The sequence below is a fragment of the Castor canadensis genome, chromosome 2 (assembly GCF_047511655.1).
Source record: "Castor canadensis chromosome 2, mCasCan1.hap1v2, whole genome shotgun sequence".
Classification (NCBI taxonomy): Eukaryota; Metazoa; Chordata; class Mammalia; order Rodentia; family Castoridae; genus Castor; species Castor canadensis.
Genome location: NC_133387.1, coordinates 172,829,763 through 172,838,829, shown reverse-complemented (window position 1 = coordinate 172,838,829; position 9,067 = coordinate 172,829,763). Strand labels below are relative to the sequence as shown.

At 38.5% G+C, this 9,067-nt stretch overlaps 1 pseudogene; it reads left to right on the top strand.

The window, feature by feature from the left end:
* The first annotated feature begins 285 nt into the window (after nt 1-285).
* Nucleotides 286-1,221, top strand: LOC109678095 (olfactory receptor 8G50-like; annotated as a pseudogene).
* Nucleotides 1,222-9,067: the final 7,846 nt, after the last annotated feature.

The following is a 9,067-nucleotide window of genomic DNA, read 5'->3' as shown; positions in this document are numbered from 1 at the left end:
GAACAAAGTTGTCAATTTTTTTTGATGATCAAGAACTGGGTACTAATAACTACCGTTATAGCATAGAATACGAATAGGGATAGTTCTATCTCGTATTTATTCACGTGTCCTGTATTTATTGGAATTCCAGGGTCTATGACTGCAAGCCTACATAAAGAGGTGTCAGAGAACTAGAGGTAGTGTCTTTAAAGATTATAATTCTGTGTGACACCTCGTGTGTTGTGGGACAATAAGTTTCTACTTCAATATTTTTTTTCTCTTCCTACATAGAATTCCTCAAAGAAGATGGCAGAAGGAAATCATTCCATAGTGACTGAGTTTATTCTTACTGGGCTAACAGATAAAGAAGAGCTCCAGCTGCCCCTCTTCCTTCTCTTCCTAGGAATCTATGCGCTAACAGTGGTGGGGAACCTGGGCATGATAACCTTGATCCTGCTTAGTTCCCACCTGCACACCCCCATGTACTTTTTCTATACCAATCTGTCCTTCATTGACCTCTGCCATTCCACTGGAATTACCCCAAAAATACTGGTTAGCTTTGTGAAGAAGAAAAACATCATCTCCTACCCTGAATGCATGACTCAACTCTACTTCTTCCTTGTCTTTGTTATATCAGAATGCCACATGTTGACTGCAATGGCCTACGACCGCTATGTTGCCATCTGTAACCCCTTGCTATACAATGTGACCATGTCCTATCAGGTCTGTCCCTGGATGGTCATTAGGGTATATGTAATGGGCCTGACTGGTGCCACAGCTCACACAGTCTGCATGCTAAGAGTGCTTTTTTGTAACATTGATAGCATAAACCAGTATTTCTGTGATCTTTTTCCACTATTAGAACTCTCCTGTTCTAATATTTTTATCAATGAGGTAGTAGTTCTATGTTTAAGTGCTTTTAATATCTTTGTACCAACCCTGACCATCCTTGGCTCTTACATCTTCATCATTGTCAGCATCCTCCACATTCGCTAGACTGAGGGCAGGTCCAAAGCCTTCAGTACCTGCAGCTCCCACATCTCAGCAGTTGCTGTCTTCTTTGGATCTCTTGCATTCAGGTACCTGCATCCATCATCAGTCAGCTCCAAGGACCAAGGGAAAGTGTCCTCTGTGTTTTATACCATTGTCGTGCCCATGCTGAACCCCCTGATCTACAGCCTGAGGAATAAGGATGTCAAAACTGCCCTAAATAGCTTCCTGAAAAAAAGATTTTTTATATGAAAAGGAGTATTTTATATTATCAAAAACTTGTATTTTCTGGAGATGTGGTAAAGAATCAGTCCACAGACACAAATTAGTGTTCCCAAATCATGAGATTACTGTGAATACTTGACTTATGAAATAAATCTTGCAAGGGTAGGGATGGATTCCTGGAATTAGACATGTTGGGGACAGCATTGCTCTGGAGTGCTCCAGATTTCACCACTCAAAGTAGCTTGTATCACCTCTAAACATTTCTTAAAACTGTTCAAAGCTTTCTTATGGATTATTATACTTTAGGTATATGGAACATGTTTTCAGGCAAAACTTGTTTATTTTATTATAGGGAATAAATACATTTGATCAGTATCTCTTGATATTCTCAGTATTTTGTGTGCCTGACCTTTTGATCTAAGTGATTTGCCAAACATTTGTAACAGTGTGGTCTCTAAAATAAATAATTTTAGCAAAATTTAAATATATAAATATGATCACTATGTCTTTCCACATGTATGGAAATATATTAGCAGAATATGGGGACAGTTGATGAGTGCTAACAGAGTTCCTACCTACAAGAAGAAAATACTATGTTGGAAGTGACTGACAATCTTAAACAGGATTCCATATGTTATACATATATATTTGTGCAATATTCTACTTTGGTAACTTTGCCAACACCTCGATTTTGTCAACAAATTTCTAGTTATTTTTCTCTCTCCTAAAGAGATAATTTTTTTCCAACAAAAATTACAGAATCTCTGATGCAGAAGTAGTGTTCTTTTACTATTGCATTCATTTGGGTTACTTTTGTACATAGAAAAGTTAAAATTGGAAAAATGTTTTCTGAAAAGTGAAAAGTATGCCTTCTACTCAAAAATTCACTATCCGTTCTGGAAAAAAATTATTTCCTGAGGGTCAGGGAAGACATTTCCAACCAATAAATCTGCTTTCCTCTTCTTTGCCCAGCTAAGAACCTGTTTGCTGCACTTAAAAAATGGTAACAAGAAAACCTCCATTAGTCCTCCTGGGAGGGAACCATCACCATCAGTGAGTGTCACAGCTCTGGCTGACATCCACAGGTTACTCAGTTCTCATGCTTTCTCCTCCTGGTGTTAGGAGCACCCAGGTGACTTTCCCATCTATCCCTAGAATAGCTTCTCAGAGTTTTGGAGACCAGATATTCCCTTTTAATTGTAGGGTTACTTCTAGATGATAGGTCATGGTTGTGTTCTTTGAGATTTCTTGAAGCTTCAAAGACTTTGGGAATGTTGCATTAGGGAGACAAGCCTGGAAATCTCCATAACACCATGTTCTTCCTGTCCCTCTCTAAGGGCTCCTTATGCTTCTCTAACCCACCTTGAACATTTAAACCTGGGTATCTGTACAACTGAGGCAGGCTAGCAACCAGAAAAAAAACCTGTAATGGGACTCCCTTCTCTTAAACAAACAGATACCCATTCTGGACTTTTTTTTAAACTAACCACCAGCACCACCTAAGCCATCTCTACAGCAATAAAATCTCCTCCATGTTGTAAATACCCTGTTAGTTGTAAATATCTTTGGAAGATAGTGTTTGAAGGGGCACCTCTGCACTGGTTTGCCTGGTAAAAGGGAGATCTGCCCCAATTTGATCTGTTCCTGTTGGGAATATGTACAGGAATGCTATCACTGTGTTTATTCTTGCAGGTCTTCATTTTTTCATTGATTTAAAGAATAACTTTGTTGGATGATGTAACCTTGGTTGGCAGTTTTTAGCTCTAGGGGCTTTAAATAAATCATCCCATGCTTTCCTGACTTTTAGGATTTCTGCTGAGAAGTCTGAAGTAATTCTGATGAGTTTCCTTTGTAAATGTCTTGGCCCTTGTCTCTTGCAACTTTCAATATTCTTTCTTTTCCTGCACTCTTGAATTTTTATTACAATGTGATGTGGAGAGGTCCTTTTCTGGTCATGACTATTTGGGATCCTAAATGCCTCTATAATAGGATGCCCATCTCTTTCCCTAGAGTTGTGAAATTTTTAGCTCTAATTACATTGATTAGGTTTTTTCTGCCTTTAATTTCTATTTCAGCACATTCCTTTTTTTTTATTACTGTACTGGGGACACATTGTGACATTTACAAAGTTCTTACAATATATCATATATATCATACTGGAATTCATCCTCTCCACCATTCTCTTTCATCTCCCTCTCCCCACCATTTCCTGGAAAAGTTTCAACAGATATTATTTCTCCATTTTCATACAGTGTACAGAGTATTTGCACCATATTCACCCTCCCAAACCCTTTCCCCACCTCTGCTCTTCCACTGGTACTACCCCCCCACCCCCAGAGGCAAGGCCTATTCTATCCTCCTGTTCTCTAATTTTGTAAATGGAAAAAAATGACATTTTTGTTTATTTAAGATATGTACACAGGGAATTTCCTTGTGACATTTCCATGAATATATGTATTATAACTGAATTGGTTCATCACTTCTAATTTTCTTCTCTCTACTTTAGTGGTTTCAACAGATTTAAAATTCTATATTCATTCTTGTGTAGAGACTACATCAACCATATTCACCTTCTTAACTCCCCCTCTTGTATGTGACCTCCTCTTAGTGTGACCTATTTTTCATAATATTACTGTATTTGTATTAGGTCTATATTCAACATAGGAGAGAAAACATGCTGCTTTTGGTCTTCTGAGCCTGGCTAACTTCACTTAAGATGATGTTCTCCAGTCCCATCCATTTTCCTACAAAGGACAAAATTTCATTCTTCTTTGTGACTGAATAAAGTTCCATTGTATATAAGTACCATGTTTTTGTAATCCATTCATCAGTAGGGGAGCATATTGGCTATTTGCATAGCTTGGATTGTGAATAATGCTACCATAAACATGGGTGTGCAGGTGCCTTTACATTCCTTCAGGGAATTCCTAGGAATTCCCTAGAAGTGGAATTGCTGAATCATATGGCAGTTTTATTTTTAGTTTTTTGAGGAGCCTCCATATTCTTTTCTATAGTGGTTATACTAATTCACATTCCCCTCAACAGTGTATGATTCATTTTTCCACACATCCACATTTGTTGTTGCTGTGGTCTGTTTTTTTTAGTTCTGGGGTTTGAACTCAGAACCTACACCTTAACCCATTCCACCAGTCCTTTTTTGTGATTTTTTTTTTTGTAGATAGGGTATCATGGACTACTTGCCAAGGCTGGCTTCAAATGGGATCCTTCTGATCTCTGTGTCTCCTGAGTAGCTAGGATTACAGGTGTGAGCCATGGGCTCCAGCTTGTGCCACTGGCTCCCAGCTTGTTTGTGTTTTGATGGTAGCCATTCTAACAAGAATGAGGTGGAGTGTTAATGTGGTTTTGATGTGCATTTCCTTTGTGGTCAGGATGTTGAGCATTTCATCATGTGTGGTTTGGACATTTGGAATTCTTCCATTGAAAAAGCTCTATTCAGTTCATTTGTCCATTTCTTCATTGGATCGTTGTTTTTTTTGGGGGGAGAAAGGTAGTCTTTGAGTTCCTTATATATTCTGGTAATTACTCTTTTGTCAGATGTATAGCTGACAAAGATTTTTTTCCCATTCTGTGGGCAGCCTCTTCAGTTTTGACCATTTGTTGTACAGCTCTTTAATTTCATGTAGTCCTATTTGTCAATCTTTTCTTAGTTGCTGAGCCATTTGGTTCTACTGAAGAAGTCATTGACTATTCAAGCTGCTTCCAATAGGTGAGGCTGAAAACCCCCAGTTGAATGCCCGCTTACACCAGAGACATTTCAGTACAGTTGTGGACATGGGAAATGCCCAAACACCAACAAACATTACTCCCCACTCTGAGAAGACTGAAAGCAGTCAGGCAAGAGAAATTTGTGTTTGTACAGCAAGGTACAGGGCTCTGGGTGATCCAGCACACCCCAGCCATTCCCATTTCTGTCCTAGTACTATAAACACACAGCTAGCCTCTCTCCTCTTTCCAGAGTTCCAGCTTTGGATCACCAAATGTAATTATACTCAGCTTTTCTCTGCAGAACAGCATACAATTCTTATCCAAGCAGACCCAGGTCTGTGAATCTGAATCTAAGTCACATTCAGTTTCCTTAGCCCATATTGATTCTTAGAGTGTTTGCTTACTTAGCCAGTAGACAAGGGATGGCCTTTGGGGTCTGGAGATAACAAAACTACAGGGACTTCTGCTATCTATGTATGACTTTTCTTAAAATAAATCCCCACCACAGCACCAGTGAAAACACCAGTAAGAAAATGAAGAAGTTCAGAGGAACCCTTCTCTGGCATCTTATTCCTGCTTAGATCGCAGACCTCCCATCTTAAACTATACTTGGGCAAAGTGCCAGATTGTGCACCCATGCAGCTCATTGAGACTTTTCCTTGACAGTTTGAGGCCAGCTTGGAAAGGGAGTTTGCAAGACCCCTTCTCAACCAATAACTGGATGAGGTGACACATACCTATCATCCCAAGATATGCAAGAGGCTGAGATCAGGAGGATCACAGTCCAGGTTGGACTGGACAAAATCAAGATCCTATCTCCAAAACAACCAGAGCAAAAAAGGGCTGGAGGCATGGCTCAAGCAGTAGAGTACCTGCCTTAAAAATGTGAAGCCTTGAGTTCAAACCCAAGTAACACCAAAATAATAATAATAATAATAATAAAATGTGCTACTATCATAGTTAAACAATGACAGAACTATTAAAAGTTTGATAAAGAAATATACTATGACAATTACTTTAAAGATTTTCAGTCTTAGTCAGCACATTGGCATTTCAGATTTATCAAGATAAAAATCCACCTGTGTCTGCTGAATGTGGCTTTGGTTCTGTCCCTGGAGCTTAGCACTGCTGGGCATCATGGTATGGGGAAAGCCAGTGAATGCAGTGTGCTGCTGGCCTGGGTCAGCTTCAGGCCTTCAGTCCTCTCTCAGAGCTTGCACTTCCAGCTTCTCCCAGTCTGGGTGAGAGAAGAAGTGGGGAAGAATTAAGTCATTCAGGCTCAGCAGGACACTTAATAACTCCAGAGTTTTAAAAGCTCCCAGGAGGTGACACCACTCTGTGTGTCCAGCTGAAATACAAACCCCAGGAATAAGAACTACATCTCAAACCTCTCTGGCCATTCTGAGTCTGCCTTTGTGATGTGCATGCATCTTCCTCCACTAGAGAGCCTGAGCTTGACTGCCCTTGGCCAGGCAAGCACAGGATGTTTGTTTCACTTCAGCATGGTAGGCAGAAAACCACTAGTTTAGGAAATGAAATTGCCTCTCAGTGACAGCAATGGCCCAGGCTTGCTTCCTATTTTGAGTTTGTTTGTTTTTTTTAACTGATTGATGGTGCAGCATGTCTACATGGTTGCTTGTCACTAAACTTTATATAATGTGTGGTTTCAATTTAGCTTGAAAAATAATCTCACTCAGGGAGAAAATATTTACTAGCTATACGTCAGACAAAGGACTGATAACCAGAATATACAGGGAGCTCAAAAAAACTAAACTCCCCTAAAATCAATGAACCAATAAAAAAATGGGCAACTGAACTACACAAAACTTTTCATAGGAAGAAATCCAAATGGTCAAAAAACACATGAAAAAATGCTCACCATCTCTAGCCATAAAGGAAATGCAAATCAAAACCACACTAAGATTCCACCTCACCCCTGTTAGAATAGCTATCATCAAAACACCACCAACAAAAAATGTTGGTGAGGATGTGGGGAAAAAGGAACCATCGTACACTGCTGGTGGGAATGTAAGCTAGGACAACCACTTTGGAAAACAATATGGAGGCTTCTTAAAAACTAAACATAGATCTGCCATATGATCCAGCAACCCCACTGCTAGGGATATACTCAAAGGAGTGCTACTCAAGTTACTCCAGAGGCACCTGCACACCCATGTTTATTGCAGCACTATTCACAATAGCCAAGTTATGGAAACAGCCAAGATGCTCCACTACTGACAAATGGATTAAGAAAATGTGGTATTTATACAGAATGGAATTTTGCTCAGCCATGAAGAAGAATAAAATCTCGTCATTTGCAAGTAAATGGATGGAACCGGAGAACATCATCTTAAGCGAAGTTAGCCATGCTCAGAAGGTCAAAAATCGTATGTTCTCCCTCATATGCGGACTTTAGATCTAAAACAAATGCAGTAACATTATTGGACATCGGTCAATGCTAAGGGGAGAACACATACAGGAGGAACAGGGAAAGGTAGGAAACCCAAAACTTGAAAGTTTTTGATTTGCCCATGGTAGAGAAGCTAATATAGTAATCTTAAACTGACAGAGGCCACTATGGGTAGGTGACCAAGAAGTAGTGAAGAGGTCTGGTAGAGATGAATCAATTCAGGTTGTAATACACATGTGCATGGAAGCAATGGTAGGAATCTTTCTGTATAGGTATCCTTAACTAGCAAAAATGTTTTGTCTTTCTTATTATTTGCTTATGTCTTCTCTTCAACAAAATTGGAGAAGAAGGCAGAACAGGTTCTGCCCGGAAGCGAGTGGGGTCAGGAGGAGAGGGAGGGGGTGGAGGGCAGGGGAGAAGAAATGGCCCCAACAATGTATGCACATATGAAAAAATGAACATATAAACCAAAAAAAACCCTCACTCCATGTAGCAGTACATTATATGTAATGTTAATATTTCTGCTTTGAATCCTTGATATTACAATGGAATTCCTACTTTATTAAATGTATTTGATATGCTAGTTATTGCTTTCTCCCTTTTCTGGTGTGCACTTCCTTTACAACAAGCCTCTAGAAACAGGTAATTTCTGAGAATCACTGATCTATGTTTGTAATGCAGATGTACTTAGAGAGTATGTAAAATAATCATTTTAACAAAATAAATAGATATTTAATAATTTAATACTAACTATAGGAAAAGGGTCCATGTGTAAAACATAGTTTATCTTTGGAGTTAACATCTGTCTTTGGTTGTACAAAGTAGCTTATATTTTCAGTATTTTCTACATACTATAGTAAAATATAGAGCAATTGCAATGCATAAATAAAAGGGGTAAATTTTCTGTTTCAAAAAAAAAAGAAATAATAAGGTAATTCACAATAAATTACATTGACAAAAAGTCCTGAGTTTGAAATTAGGTCTGAGCCAGAGAACTGCATGAATATGTATGTTCTGTAGACATACAACAGTTTGAGACAACGGCTTGGAAGCCAGATTGCATTATTTGGAATTATAGACAGAGAATTGATCACTATTTTGTTTTCACATATAGTACTCCAAAATGACAAATGGCTTGAAAAATTTTTTAAATGTTCCTGTGTTTAGAGGTAATGAAATGAGTTTGGAGTAATTTATAGAAATTTTAAAACACTAAGGAAAATATTATTTAGTTTTGATTAAGCAATTTAATTTTCACATGGTGTCAAAAGTTTGATATTTTTTATTGAAGTATTCTTAGTATCCCTAACACTCAAGGGGAAAAGTTTCATCTTTTGTTTTAAATACCTCAGAGATTACTAGGAATGTTCCTGAATTTCCAGCAAATATGAATTTTGTGATTGTGTCTCCCCAAAGGGTCTAAAAACTCAGATGACAAGCCCTAAGAGGAACACTGGCTCATGACCATCATCTCAGGTCCAACTGTATCCAAATAAAATTTTCCTTTAATAATAGAAGACTCAGGGTCCAGACTCAGGATTACTTTTTTGCTCTGCTTAGTTGGATATTAAACTGTTACTCTTTGTCAGTATTCCTTGAGTTTTATACAGAATTAACTCCACTATTTTTTCAGAATCTGAAAGACACTGAGCTTATCTAATAATCTCATGTGTGTGTGAGTGTGTGTGTTCACATACATGCACTACCTGACATTACAAATAAAACCAGTGGCAATTT